We start from the raw sequence: 15510 nt of genomic DNA on the forward strand, positions 1-15510 counted from the left end.
TGGCGGTTTATGGTTTGTGCTTATAGTTGCCTTGATCTTAGGCTTCATTGTTGAAAAGGCCCTAAATCTGTGACCTATGACCTATGAGGCTAAACCCAGAGTTCAACCATCTCTGGTCTAATCTCATTATTACAGGAGCACCAAGGTGTAATGAGGAACTCATTTTTTGGACTAAAGGCACAGGTGTGCTCTGATTGGCTGTTGGTGACTGTGCAGTAGAGAGCATGGTCCAGTGCGATCCCGAAGGACACAGTGTGATTGGAGGGAATTGCGCCGTGCTTTTCTAAAGCTTGGCCGGTCTCTTACTATAAATGGATTGGACAAGTTTGCTTTTGTCAAAAATGTGGACAGTAATTGTTTTAATAGCAGTGAGTGCCTTTGAAATGTGGCATTGCTGCCTTCGAGCTCTGTGAGAGACAGACTCTACTGAAGAAGGAGAATTGTAATAAATAAAACATTACTACTTCACAAAACCAGGCCTAGCCGTCTCGTCTTTGCACAGACGATGTCCAGGACCTCCTCAGCTGTCACCCCATCGTCCCTGCGCTCCGACAGCAAAGTCAGTCCACTGACGTGATATATGGATATGAGCCCGTCCTGTCCCTTCCCTTAGTTTTCTGTTCAGCCTTGAAGAGCTTCTGCCTTTGTAGCATTGAAGTGACAGGAAGTGCTGAGAAAACTCTAATAAGTTTTTAGAACACTTGGGAGGAATTCTTCATTGCTGGCTTTTAATGCATTAATGGGACCAGATTCCCCTCCACTCCCAATTAGCTTTGTTTAGCCACTTCTCTGATTGATGCTGGTCATGTAAGACAACGCTTTAAGAAGAATCTTCTCCTGCGTAATGCAGTTTCGTTCATGTGTATGTTACTGCATTACATCCTGCTTTTTATTCTGTACTTTCAAATTGCAAATTATTCTTGTCTTGTTTAAAAAGGTACAATAAAGACACATATAGACACAGATGCAAACTCCCATTCAGCTTAGCAGCCTGACAGTGGGTGTATGTCACACAATTTTGTTATTTTTGCATCCATAGAGGCAGAGGTCCAGTATGGATTCATTGCTTTCCTGTTATTGGTGCAGATGCCCAATGTAAGACGCTCTAGGCATGTACTCACTACGGAAAAAGCAACATGCCCTCTATGTGATCACGTCGTGATGCACAGAAACGGGTTTCGTGGGGACAATGTGGCTTGGCGAGGTAGCACAGTGTTGAAAGGTTGATTACCAAGCCCTCTCGTATCATTTTCTTATGCTTTGTATTCACGCAGGTGGAAGCTTATCATTCCATTTATAGGTTTTTCTTTTCATAAATGAGCTTTGTTTTGCATTCAGACAAGAGATTCAATATGTGAACATCATAACACTTCATGGTGGTGCATTTAACAAAAAGGAAGAGTTTTTTGCAGAAGGCAGTTGACTCATGTATAGAGCACATCATTTTTGCATGTGTATTTTTTTATGGGTGCCCTGCAGCTATTCCGGAAGGGTTCCGATTTTTTTTTTGTGTATGTGTGTAGGGGGGAGGGGTGGGAGGTGCAATGCACAAGTCATGTTTTTTTGCTGATTTACAAGACGTTGCCATCAGTCAAATTTCTAGCTGCCTGCCCCTGAGCCCTCACCTTATAGGAGCACAGGCGAGGGGGTAACAAAGGCAGAAGGTCAAAGGTCACAGGGTCTCGATCACGAGATTAATATCACAGGTGCGCCCGTGAGGCACAGACGCGTACGCAGCCCCCCCTCTTCCTTCCCCCACTCCCCAAATTCCCACAGACTTCAAAAGCCCCTTGCAGATTGGGGAGCTGGGCCAGCATCGGGGCGGGCTCCATGAAGCCCGAAACGCAGCCGCCCCCCCCCCCTCCCCCGGGCTTTGGGCTGATTGGGAAAAGAGACAGGGACTGCGTTTGCTCAGGTGGGGCGTCTGCAGTGCGTCTACAGTCCCGTTCTGTCATCCGATCCACGCTCTCATGTAGGTGGCGTGGGAACCCCAGCGATCTCAGAATGCAGTTAGCTCTTCTTCTTCTGCTCGGCTCCTGTGCTGTTTCTCATGCCCAGCCCGTCACGTCACGCATTCTCCGGATCGTTCCGCTGTTAGAGTCACCAGCAGAGACACAGGACAGTGATTAATGTTTCCTTACAGTGAGGCAGAAGACACAGGCTCTGCTACAGATGCCTCAAATTTTTTTTTTTGAAGGCAATAAAACATTTTTTTTTGTTGAATTTATTAATTGCAGGTTCCCTCTCTTCCCGGCACCCAGTGGTCGCTTGGTAACAGGCCAGACACGCAGCGCAGGAAGTCGGGTGGCTTAAGTGCGAGTGGGCTTGTCAGGGATTGGCTTTGTGTTTGCTTTGCGATTGATGTCTTTAATTACGCTGCTGTCCTGGCGGAAGTGTCACGTCCTGTAATCTGTCGAAAAGGGGGCAGGACCAACGCTACTCTTGCTTGCGAAAGTTTGTCCCGAGCCAATGTGCTGTGCTTATACGCTGACAGGGATAGACAATGTCATGTACAGTATGTATTTTTGAAATGGATTTTTACGGTTTATGCCTTTGTCTGCAAAGCAATGCATGTCTCCACTATTTTAATTGTATTTTATAAAAAAGCATTAATTTGGGAGGTATGTTGTAACAAGAAAACAGTTTTTCCATTGCAGATACATTGAACACACTGTGTAAAGGCCACAGTTCTACTGGGACAAGAAAACTTAAAACTAACACTTGCTCTCCTGCTTAAATGAGGACAGTATTACCTTGTGAGAGTTGTATAACGAATGTATGGATGGATTGCCCTATTAAACAAACAGACAACCTTGCCAAACTCCTTGGAGTCATTGTACTGCGGCAGTTAAGGGTAGTGCTTTTGAGATGACATCATTGGAGCGCGTTCCGCAGAAGGATTTGGTTGAATAAGTTCATAAGATGGCTTAGACGTGCTTTGTTCTCCGGGTTTGCTGTTGATACCCCGATTGTTAACAGAACCTGGCACGAAACACGGCAGTGACAGACCAGGAACCCAAATAATGCACTTGATCTGGCAGACTGAGAAACGTCTCCGCCTGCTGTCTGGCTGGCAGCCCGCACTGGAAACGCTTTTAATCTCACATTTCATCGGTTGATAATGTTACGACTTCAGACGAAACAATGAGGGTTTTCCTGAGAGCTGCGGGCTGGCGACAGGGAAGACGACAATAACTGGCCCCACACCAGCGGGTGAGCTCTGTGTGTGTGTGTGTGTGTGTGTGTGTGTGTGAGTGTGTGGGTGTGTATATATGTGTGTGTGTGGGTGCGTGTGAGTGTGAGTGTGTGTGTGTGTGTGTGTGTGTGTGTGCGTGTGTGCGTGCATGCGTGTGTGTGTGTGTGAGTGTATGTTTGTGTGTGTGGGTGCGGGTGCGTGTAAGTGTGTGTGTGTGTGTGTGTATGTATGTGTGTGTTTGTGTGTGTGTATGTGGGTGCGTGTGAGTGTGAGTGTGTGTGTGTGTGTGTGGGTGGGCGTGTGTCTCCTCTCCTGTCGTGTAATTGCTCCCTTTCAGCTCACTCTGAGACTGTCCCTGATCCCGCAGAGACAGAGACGTCTCCCTCCTGCTCCTCTGTGTCTCGCATGCAGGGCTGCTAGCCCACGGTGCCGCTAGCCCGCCGTGCCGCTAGCCCGCCGTGCCGCTAGCCCACCGTGCCGCTAGCCCACCATGCAGGCTGCAGCTGGGTGCAGCAGAGAGGCTGTTGTGACTGCTGTCTGAAGCAGGTCCCTGTTATCACTGCAGCCCACCTGCTCGTAGCTGTTCCGCCCCTATATTACTTGGGCTGGGTTTATTGTGTGTCTCCTTTTCCCACCTATCATTATTTTAGCAGCAGGGAGATTAAATGTTGGGAATAGTCTTTGTCTCTCACAGGAAAGGGGGTTTATTATTTTTAATAGGCAAATAATATATACTCTTGCAGGTGCAACATATACACTTGAAATTGGAAAATATATTTTAAACCCCTAATATAAGAAATGTGTGCATGTGATTTGTTATGTTTATTTAGAACCTTTCTCAGTCTCAAGGACAGTGTAGGGTACAGAAGCAAGAAATAGTAATGGATAAAGAGAGAAAAGGATACTGTAGCAGTACATGTGAGCTGCCTGTATTTTTACAGAAGTATGTGCAAGCTGAGCTGTGACCGCAAAGCATCCCACTCATTAAAACTATGTACCACCAGGGGGCAGCATTTCTAAGATTTCCAGGAAATGAGCGTCGGCTGGCTCTGAAAAGTGGACAGGTGTTCTCTCGTTTTTCGCTCCAGTGAAAGTTGACTTTATCACACGTTTTTGACCGGGCTCATCTGGTTTGAGAAGGTCTTGCTCCTCCTAGATCGCAGATATGCAGGCAGCTTGCTCACTGCCTCCTGTCATGCTGATTATTATTCGTCTGAGTGAGGAGCCATTTCCCACACGTGGATGAACTCCGCATCCCAGGAATCCTGCGCCTGTCCCTCATTCCGGAATCTTGTGGAAGCGGAAAATATTCCGCCGCTCGCCGTTGGGCCAGGCGTGAGGATTCTGCGCCGGGCGATCTGAATCAGCTGAGAAAACAGCCTCTCTGAACTGTGTGGAAAGTGCAGCCCCGCCCTTCCCCCTCGCACTCGGATCGGCTGCAGGCCTGCGCTGTAGTCGGAAATCCGCGCTCGCGAGAAGCGGAAGCCCTTTCTAGAGTTTTCCGCAGCGCGCTGCCTGCTCACGACAGCAGGTTTCCGGGTCATTCTCGATAGTGCGCTCGACGCCGTGACATTAAAACCGCAGGCAGTGGCGGCTGGTCTAGCATAAAGAGAGAGCAGACGATAGGAGGATGTGCCACCTTCTGTGTGTGGGTGGTCAATTCATTGGGATTTTTAATTAAACAAAATGTATTTTTACCAGGGGTCCATCAGCTGGAAAGGAGGTTTCCTCAGTAGATGGAACTCCCAAATTCATACATTTCAATTTGAGTTTGGTTTTTGTTTTGGGTTGGACTACTACAGTCCTCCCCTCTGCTCCAGTGCCTTCCCCCCACCCCTCCCCATACCTTTCAGAAAAAATGTTAATGCTAATGTTCTCCGTCTGTTTCCACGCGAGGATACACAGTCTGGAGGTCCAGGCCGCACTCCAGGTTATGATTGGAGGGCAATCAACGTGTCGCTGAGCGTTAATTACACTTCCTAACACAAATAAGCAGTTTGGCGGGCCGGCTGTGTGTTTGGCCTGGTCTGTCAGGGAGACTGAATAAGGGCGAATGGTACCTTGGGGGTTGGGGTTGGGGTGGGGCGGGGTGTCTGGGAGCCCCTCGCGGGACGCCGGTATTTAGCAGACCCGCGATAGTCTGCTCTCTGGGCCCTGGCAGGGTTGCCAGACATCCGGTTTTCAAATGATTTCTACAGGTCCGGTTGGTACTCCCGACCGGACGTTGTAATTTCTGGTCCAAGTAATGAATGTACGTGTCATTGGCTCCCTGGTTTGACTTTGGTTTGACCCACGGCCCCCCACCCCGGTGCGACGTTGGTTGGATCAAGAAGAACCCACCCCCGGTCCAGCAGTTCCCGGCTTTGTTTTTGCAATTGCACATGCAGCTGCGCATGTTCTCACATTCTGAGAAATTGTAAATCTGGCAACCCTAGTCCCCGGGCCAATGCAGAGAAACCCACTCCTTTGCTGCTTTTCGTCAACCCACAATACCAGTGCTGCTACCACAACACAACTCACCACACGAGCGACCACACACTTGCGCCCAGGCAAACAAGCTCAGAGCTCATGAACATGCACAAAACCCACTTCTCACTACCAGGGGGCTACACGCTCATCACCGGGCCATTTTCCTGGTGAAGCAATTGCTGTGTTACATTACTTTTAAATGCCTCTGTACTTCTCTTTGGTTGTTTTTAATGTCACTCATACATTCACCCATAACTAGGATTCCAGACAAAAAATTGTGTACCTTTGCCTTTAAGTGCCTTCCAAAACCTGTCTTGCTGTTTGTCCCGAGAAGCCAAAGTGTTCACCTCAGATGACGTAGTGCAAGGGTTATTTATTTGGGTTTGTGTGTGAAACAGTACTGCTATATGGACTGGGTATAATTGCTGTGTTGCAGTGTATTTTTCACAATCTGAAATGTGCACTTTGTTTTTGAGCATTTGTGAAGTATTAGTAAAATTGTATTAACCACAATGTAGGCTATACAACGTTCAATTCCACATTTGTTCATTACAGATGACCAAATTAATTTACATGTTTCACATACAGTATGTAACATCTTGAATGTGTTTATCAGTGAAATGTGCTTTCACATGTTTAAAACACAGACTGTAAAAAAATGAATCTGACATTTGGTATTCCATGTTCCAAACACGTTGTGAAACATGACTTCCGTGACCTTGGCTATGGAGTGCGTGAGTCACAGGACCTCGAGGCGTGTAAAACTGCCTCTTGCTATTATTCTGCTATGTAAATCCAGCGTGAGGCGGAATGTAAAACGGATATGCAAGCGAGCCATGCCTGAGCTCCAAAGGCCTTCGGTTAAATTCACCTCTTAAACGTCGTCCGTTAAGTTGAAAGATGTCTGAGGACGGGGAGACGGTTCATTTGAGAAAGCAGAGCAGAGAAGCCCATTTGCTGTAGAGCAGCGCGTGTCGGTGTATTGGGTGAGGTGGCAGACGCTGCTTCTCTGCACTGGGAAATGTCTGATTACACATTTCAATAAATTCCACTGTCTTTTGCCCTTGGAATGTCGCAATCAAAATTCTTAGAGCTTCACAGACAGATGAGTTGCTGTGTGGTGTTTTCATTGTATGGGGTACTTAGGCTTTGCATTCAGTGGAATTTAAGAATGCAACAGACCTACTCTTAGATGGCTGGTCTAGTTTACATTCCTATCTGAATTTTCTCCTTTTGAGTGCTCCACAGTTGCTCAATTCTCTTCTCCGCTCTGGAGAAACTCCACGTGGCTGGTAGTCTGACAGTAGTCAATCTAAATTGTGTTTAACAAAAAAATGTGTGGTTTGTATTGCGGTCTCATGTCTGTGGTTTTTAACAAAACATTGTGCACATTTTAGTCCCGCTTTTATCAAATAAGCCACTCAGCAGTCCCGGATTTTCTGTTGTTCAGTGTTTGGTTTGGCCAAACTGTGAGAGAATGTTTTTGAGCACACGCACCTGTACGGCTTAAACCAGGATTGCTAGTTTAGTTTTGGGATTTTACTGTCTATATTGAAGGCTGATGTCACAGAAATAAGAAACAGGAATTTTCATGTGCGCATGGTTTCTTTTACGACCTCTTTGTGTTCTGTGCCAGTTGGCTGGAGGCATTATTAAAGACATGCAGTCTGTTTTCTGAAAACAGACAAGTTTCCTTAGTCATCTTTTTTTGCATGTATTTCTGAGCATAATTTGGAATTAATCAGGTTTTGGAGATAAAATTACACTTCATTTACGCCTGCTTGTAACCGTATTGAAAAACCTCTAGGAAAAGCATTTAGTTCACAAGCAAGTAGTAAAAGGTTCATTTATATATAGCCTACTTGCCACAACAAATGACTTTCCTTGAGTTTATTTGCTTTCGGTTGAACAAATACTTTGTGCAGCTGTGTTCATTCTGCAGATCCCCCATAGGCATAGGCCCAGTTATGAAGACAGGAAACATCTATTACCACAAACCTGCTTATCCTTTAGCACCATACAGATTAGCAAAGCCCTGCTGGACCATCTCACACATGCACACACACACACACACGCTAAGGCATACACACAGGTGCGCATGCACGCACACACACATACCAGCACATGTACACACATGGTACATACACACACACACACACACACACACACGCATAAGCACCCATGTGTTGCTGGCCAAAGAGGCTGCTCCCATAATCAGAGCAAGGGGCTGTCATGAATAAATAATGGCGGGTGATGAAGCGCAGACCAGGAAACGCTCCTGCCCGTAAACCGCCCTTTTATTTGGGGGTACCTGGAGGGTACGCGGAGAGGGAGAGCGGCGGGCGGAAACAATGGCCCTTTTCACAGGTAGACACCCAACCCCCCCAACACCCGCTAGCGCATTCCAAACAGGTCACAGGGTCCGCCCCGCCCCCCCCCTCTCCGGAGATGAAAGGGTCCAGCTGGGGCCCTGCTCTGGGGCTCTGAGAGGCGGGTGGAAGTGGTACCAGGTGAGGAGAGAGGGAGCGTGATTGGGGCGGGGCGGGGCGGAGGTGGAGGTGGAGGTGGAACAGGTGTGCTTTGGGGGGGGGGGGGGGCCCTTTTGTATGTTTTTCTATTTTTTCCAGTTTTCACTCATCTGAAGAGCCACTGTTGGTGATCTTCAGATGATCTTGTGATATAGCTAGGTGGTGAGATTTGCGTTTCTCTTACTGTCTCACTTTGTCCCTCACAACACACACATGCACACACACACAGACACACCTGTGTACCCATGCATATACGTGTGAACGCACACACAATCACACACACTCGTGTACCCATGCATACGTGTGAACACACACACACACACACACATGCACACACCCTTCAGGTGTTCCAGGTGCGAGATGGCTATGGAAGCTGGTTTTTGCCTGTCTGGCTATTATTTAGCCAAACTGTAAAATTAAATCTGAGACACATAATTTACGAGAGAAAAGGCAGGCTGCTGTTATTTTAGGAAACTCCACCTCTGTTTTTCAAAGGGATTCTTTCCCCCCCCCTCTTGGCTGGAACCAGGTGTGTCCTCATAGAGTGAAAACAGAGGTGACTGTACATCTGCATCCACAGAGACCCGATTCTGTATCACAGGCTGTTTGGTTCTGTGCGCCACTGCAAGCTGATTGGTCAATATCCACAAAATAATTAGGATCTAATGGCTCAGGACAGTGTGTGACCTGACCTGTGGCCTTTCTTTCATTTGAGTCATTAGAGGCCTATATCAGCCAGGAGCAGAGAGGAGATGTGCTCCTTGCTGATGTAGGCTGTGTTCAGGACTAATTGATCAAGAGCATTCAAGGCGTGCTGCCTTGAATGCTCTTGATCAATTAGTCCTGAACAGGACTGTATGTGAGACTGCTCCAATGGTTACAGAGGATAACCAGAGTAAATCTGGAGAGTGTCTCCCTCAGTTAACTGAACGTCGAATGGTGAAGCGACACAGCCAGGTTTCACAGTCGCACAATAATCGCTCTACAGGAGGATATAAAAGGGGAACTGGAGCCACACACCCAGCAATCAAATTCCTTACCGGCTTTGGTGAACTTACTCTCAACCTTACATTACCATGCATCTGGATCTTTTCAAAGTAGCCTATAGTTGCAAGAATTTCACAATTTGTGTTTTTTGCACGCTGTGTTTTGTATACTTTGTCCCAGAAATTTACATATATATTTTTCTACTTCAATACAAATTCCTTATAATTTATTTTCAGATACGATATACAAAAGTGCTAATGATTTGTGGCATATGACAGTGTGAATTATGACAGACACTAGGTGTTATCCATCCATTCATCCATTATCTATACCTGCTTATCCTGGTCAGAGTCATGGGGGGTGCTGGAGCCTATCCCAGCATGCATTGGATGAGAGGCAGGAATACACCCTGGACAGGTCACCAGTCTGTCACAGGGCATACACACCATTCACTCACACCTAAGGGCAATTTAGAGTCTCCAATTAGCCTACCTGCATGTCTTTGGACTGTGGGAGGAAACCGGAATACCCAGACAAAAAACCCATGCTGACACAGGAAACTGTCAGTCACCTGACCCTGATCAGGAAACTGTCAGTCAGCTGACCCTGATCAGGAAACTGTCAGTCAGCTGGCCCTGATCAGGACACACTGATGGGGAAACCTCTTCTGGCTTCATTTTTTAATGACAGGCACTGGCTTGACAGTCTTATTCTATGGAGGCCAGATTTATTTATGACTTTATGTATTTAGTTTGATTTATTTTGCTAGGTACAACTAACTTCAGATACCTTTATAATTAAGATCCATTGACTGAGTCAAACAATAGTCACCGCTCTCAAAAGTGTATCTTATTGTGAATGTGTGTTATGTAATCCTCTTGAGAACACTTCAAACATTCCAGTGATCTTAGTACCATGTAACATTTTCTGGTGTTAATTTGACCTTCTGCAAAAACTCACATGCTGACCTCATTGTTCACAATTTTGTTAAGGCACTGCTGTTAATTAACCCACATGAAATGACAGATATTAGCAAGGGGCTGTCATCACTAATCTAATTATGACTGTTGTGGAAGTGCGGCAGACTGGATCTTAATAATGCAGCAGACAGTGCTTTGCATGAATATCTAACAGAAGAATGTGAAGGGAAGTTTCTCTGATGTGGACTGATGTGTGTCTCAGTAGCCTGCTGTGCAGGTCTGTGCTTGAACAGGGCTATTTAAATAGATGCACTAAATAGCTATCCTGGATGTCATCCATTGCATCATTTGTTGGTAATGGACTGTGTATTGTTACATATTTTACAGTGTACTGTACATCTGGGGGGACAGCCTGAGGGCTAAACCATCTGGGGGGGGGGGGGGGGGGGGGTATGGGAGAGGCTGTTGGGATGGGATGAGGGGGCGGGGCAGCAGACCTGCAGATGTTCTGGGGGGGGGGAGTCAGGTCAGTCAGGCTGCAGTGCAGAGGAGAGTGGGAGGTGGGAGACGGTCCGTGTGAGAGTCACAGAGCCACAGGCCCGGACTCCCGCGGTCCGGACCGAGGAGCAGCCCGTTTCCCAAGGCGAACGGGACTTTTTTCGCCACACCCATGACGCTGGGCTGCTGTGTCCCCTGGAGATCTGACGGTACGGTCCCCCTCCTCTCTGTCCTGCCCTGGAGCAGCTCCCATCGCGCATCTGTTTTCCTGCATACTTGTGTAGATCGGAGTGGTTTTGTCAGCCTTTTTGTCTCGTACAAACTTTGCAAAGCTGTAACTTGCTGCGGTCGAATTGTACAGTATGTGCGCTTGTCAATGTGTGCAAGTGCTTTCTCCACATACGTCTTTGCGTCTGGTTTATATTACATGGGTGTAAAAGAGAGAGCCAAGCTTGTTGCACAACAAATACTTTTTTGGATTATTTGTGAAGCAGGGTTTAAATTAAGCTCAGAAACATTGTGCAAACCTGAGAGATGAAATGGCTTTCACGTGCATTCATTTCAGCCTTGTTTTGTGTCCAGCAGGGGGATTGGTTGGTATGAAAATTATATTGTTGCTTTACTGGTGTAATCCTGGTTATTAACCACAAATGCTTGATGGACCAGACAACCGGTCAATACCTGCTTAACCTGTTTACTTGCTGATTTTTGTTCTGACCCTCTGTAAATGGATTATGGTCACAGTCAGAATGCGTTAAAGGGTTTTAAGGCCAGCGTTGATGAGGTCATGTGTGCGGCCAGATCAGGCACCTCGGCATGTTTTTCATGCTGCAGCACTGATTCCACCCTCACAGTCGGGCAAAAGGCACTTCGGTTCTGTTCGCTCATCTGACACACATCTGCCATTCAGGAATAACACTACGCAGGTCTGGATCTTGTACCCACGTGCTGTCAGGCGGTGAAAATGGTTGCTTTCTGTTTAAAAACAGGCCAGGACACTGGATATGGCTGATCACATCCAATGGCTGGCTGCAGTCATAAATGGTCTACGCGGGCATTTAGGGCCACAACCACGAATGGGCCACACAATTCAGGTTTTAAATGTTTTTATTTTTTATTTGAAAGGCATGGTATTGTTCTTGCGCTGGTTTCCAAGCCTGCGATTGCTGACCAACCAACCCCCCGCCCCACCCCTTCTGGTCCGCGATTGCTTCCAACACCTCCCTCCCCCGCTCTGTGATCGGTTGCCGAAGGCCACCAAAATTCTAGGGCTGTCTCTGGTTTTAAATGTCCCTCCCCCCTCTTTACGAGGATGGGAAGGGGCGGGAAAAACAGCCTTTGTTTCATTGTGGACAGCTCGGAGCAGAGGGCGGGGTCTGAAGTCATGTTCCGCTGCTTGTAATTACGACTCATTTAGACGTTGCCCCAGAATACCAGGTGAATGTCTGTGGTTAAACTGAGCCTCTGTCTGGACAGGGCGTGAGTAATTACAAGGCCAAAGAAGACTGGAGTACTCTTACTCCCCCCCCATAACCCCCTCCACTCAGGCTGAGAGCTTGGCCTCATAGGTCGAATAGCCATTGCTTTTTTTGGAGTTTGTGCAGAGGTACCTAATGGTGTTCCTCAGGTCCCAACATGCTGAGGAGATGTGTGGCTGATGGGCAGGGTTAGGGCTTCACCCCTAACCCCCCTCCCCCTTTCCTGTTTACACCCACACCCATCCCTCTCACTGTCCCACCAGAAATTGTACGTCTCCAACGTACAAATTTGGACGTTTTTAAATTGTTTTGCACCTTACAAATGTTTGTATTTACTTAATCTAAAAGAGGGTAGGGGAGGGCTCCGCATCGCACCTGCTTAGTGGGGGGTGGATGGTCGCCCTTGACGACTGAGAGGGGGCTGTCCCCAGTTGAGCCTTCCTTGTTTTAGCGGGACAGTAATCTCGCACGGGACGGCAGTCGCTGACGTTGAGGCATGTGAGTTGAGGGTTAGTGGAGCATGAATCCCGACTCACCGCTAGGTAGGGGAGGGAGCAGAGCCCATCAACACAGCACTGGTGGAGGCCTATGGTAATACAACTGCAAGCTAGTGGGGGGAAAAAGAGCTTCAGAGAGTCCTGGAGCTGCGATTCTGTTTTTTATAAACAGATTTAATCAGATGGTTAGCTGAGGGTTTGCCAACTCAGAATGAGACTAATGCTATCATGCCAGCGTGTCTCTGCACTGAGCGTGTGTCCCCCATTACCTGAGCTGAAAGGTGAAGGCCAGGTTAAGTGGTGTGCAGATGCACGTTTATGTAACCGCGGTGGCTGCTTTCCAGACATTTCTGGTGGCAGATGTGGGAGGCCAAAGGCTTTCACGATTCCAATGGAAAACAAGCTGTAATTTAATATGATGCTAATATTACAACAACTTACGCTGCTTTTTCTGCGGGTGCTACAGCTAAAACTGCTGCTGACGCAGCTGCCGCTACTGCTACTACTACTGCTATTGCAAGTTCTGCTGTCGCTTCTATCACTAGTATTAGTATGACTTCTGCTTCTGCCTTAATTCTAATACTATGGCTTCTTCTGCTGTGGCTACTACTTATAACAGTGATACTACTGCTGCTGCTGTTTTTGTTTGTAGAACTACAACAAGCTGTGTGCATATGAGGAGATGAGAGGCTGGTTAAGGAGAAGCCACACAGCCCTTCTGTGCAGATTTGTACTTTCAGAGGGGTTTAGGTGTGATTACAGTGTGACAGCTGTGAGCAGAGACCGCCCAGCCCAGCCCCCCATCCTCTCACAATCTCCACCTGCAGATGAATGAGTATCAAAATTCCGGAATCTGTAGCTCTAGCAGGATGCTTGGCAGCCTCGGAGAGAAGGATGAGTCAGTCCGTTAGCATGCGCTAGCCCCCCATCAGACGTATTCATTCCCACAAATACTGTGACAGACAGAGAGGATCGCGAAAAAGCCACAGTCAGGCTGCAACCCAGCACACATGCTGTGTGCATTTTTGGCACAAGATTGAATAAGCATCTCCTTTCCTTTTTTTAAGAAATGAAGAGAAGAGTAATGTCTGCTGACATGTCTTTGTTATCTCAGACGAGGATTTCATTTTCCACTGTGTGTGTGTCCATCCATTATTAACCCCTTCAGACAGATCTCAGAGTAAACTTGAGTTTCACAGACAAAATGGAAGATAGCCAAATTTGAGAAAGTATACTAATGAAAGCAAGATGTTGAGCTGGGATTCTGCTGTCTTTTACTGGAGATCTGACTTTGGAAAAAGAAGCATAAACTGTATTGCATCTACAAAAAAGACAAAAAAACTTTGTAAATGGGGCATGGAGCATCAATTTTAGATGACGGGAGACAAGGGAATGGTTGGGAGGCATATCTACAGGTGTTCTGATTTGCTGGCTCATAAATATATAGGCTATGAGTAGGTGTGGTTTAAAACAGAAACTTCTGCTAGAGTAGCAGCACAGATGGGACCATAACTTCTTGTTTACATAGAACTTTCTCAGGGATTGATGAAATGGAAAGTTAAGTTAGGTAGGCCTATATTCACTAAACAGAGACAAACAGGAACTGCTGTCAGTAGCTCTGTTTGTTTACATAATTGAATCAATTCTTATTTGGCTCCAATAGGTGTGGCTATACCACAGTGCCCCTTTACCCTGACTCGAATAAGGAAGTGGAGATGCTGGAGGGAACCCAGGAGCTGGCCATCTGGTTTGTGCGTAGAACATCTGTGGTTGCAGGAAAGAGGAGAGAAGAGCCGTTCTTTGTCAGTGCCCATGTCTGTTGGGCTCTGTCTCGCGGTCCAGCCCCGCAGTGCCAGACACTGGGAGTTTGTTTCCGTTTCCCGCGCCGAACGCGCTGGTTTCAGGTGGAATTCATGCCAGGCCCCGCCTTTACAGCTCTGCGGTATCCCGGCAGTCGCCGTGGAGACAGACGCAGTCAGGTGTCAAACGGCGCTGTTATCAGTCCCATCCTCCCTTTGATCTCTCCTCCAGTGGTACTGAACACCTGTATTTACAGCTGGTCTGCGCGTTATGGGGGGCGGGCCCCTAGTGGAGAGGGGAGAGAGGTCCAGCCTGCGGTGCACCCCAGTGTGCTGACAGTTCCTGTCCAGTCTGAGTGTGTCTGTCTGCCAGTCTGTACCCCTGTGTGTGTGTCTGGGCATGCAAATATGTGTGTGTCTGTCCAGGTGTGCATACATATGTGTCAATGCATATGTCTCACAAACACACACACATACAGAGTGATAGAAGGCAGGATGAGATCAGGCATCACTAGACGAATACCAATTGCAGTCAGAAAGAGCGATTTGCTCTGAGTGATGCCTGTCTGTGTTAGATGCCGTCAGCGTTAGACATCCTGATATTTATCATTTATGCTCCTCAAGTTCCTGAAGCAAGAGCAGATTGGACCTTTTCGTCACGTCCATGTTAACTGATACATTTCAAGGCAGAAACCTAAGGGGTTAATGAAGACGCCAGTCCATGCATGCAGTGACAAGCAGAACCTGTGTGTTTGAATAGATGTGTAATTGCACACTTTCTGACTCGAGAGAGCATAAGAGAACAAAGACCGCAGAACACTGAGCATGAGCATTTATTCCATCTGTCAGGCCTGTCACAAAAGCCCTGGGACCTCCTTTGTGTTTTGGGGTGTAGGCAGGGGCGAGGGGCCCCCAAACTCACTGAAGCGAAAACGGAGGAGGCCAATTAGGTGACTGTGACAAAACAGAAAGAGAACGCGTTTTGGGGCTGGGGGGTGGGGTCATCCAGGTCTCTTCATGTGGGAGGAGGTCTTCACTAACCTCCCAGGGAGGTGTGGATCCTTCCACTGCGGTTACTGCTAACAGGGCTAACGTGAAATGATTCTGATACATTGTTATCTCATCCGCTTTGGTTGAA

General features: G+C 47.4%; 1 protein-coding gene across 3 annotated transcripts in view; it reads left to right on the forward strand.

The window, feature by feature from the left end:
• LOC118214353 (Nance-Horan syndrome protein-like) overlaps positions 1–15510 on the forward strand; it is a 102921-nt gene that overhangs the window by 62957 nt on the left and 24454 nt on the right. The gene's annotated exons all lie outside the window — the stretch shown is intronic.

This window comes from Anguilla anguilla, chromosome 15 (assembly GCF_013347855.1).
Source record: "Anguilla anguilla isolate fAngAng1 chromosome 15, fAngAng1.pri, whole genome shotgun sequence".
In the NCBI taxonomy this organism is placed as follows: domain Eukaryota; kingdom Metazoa; phylum Chordata; class Actinopteri; order Anguilliformes; family Anguillidae; genus Anguilla; species Anguilla anguilla.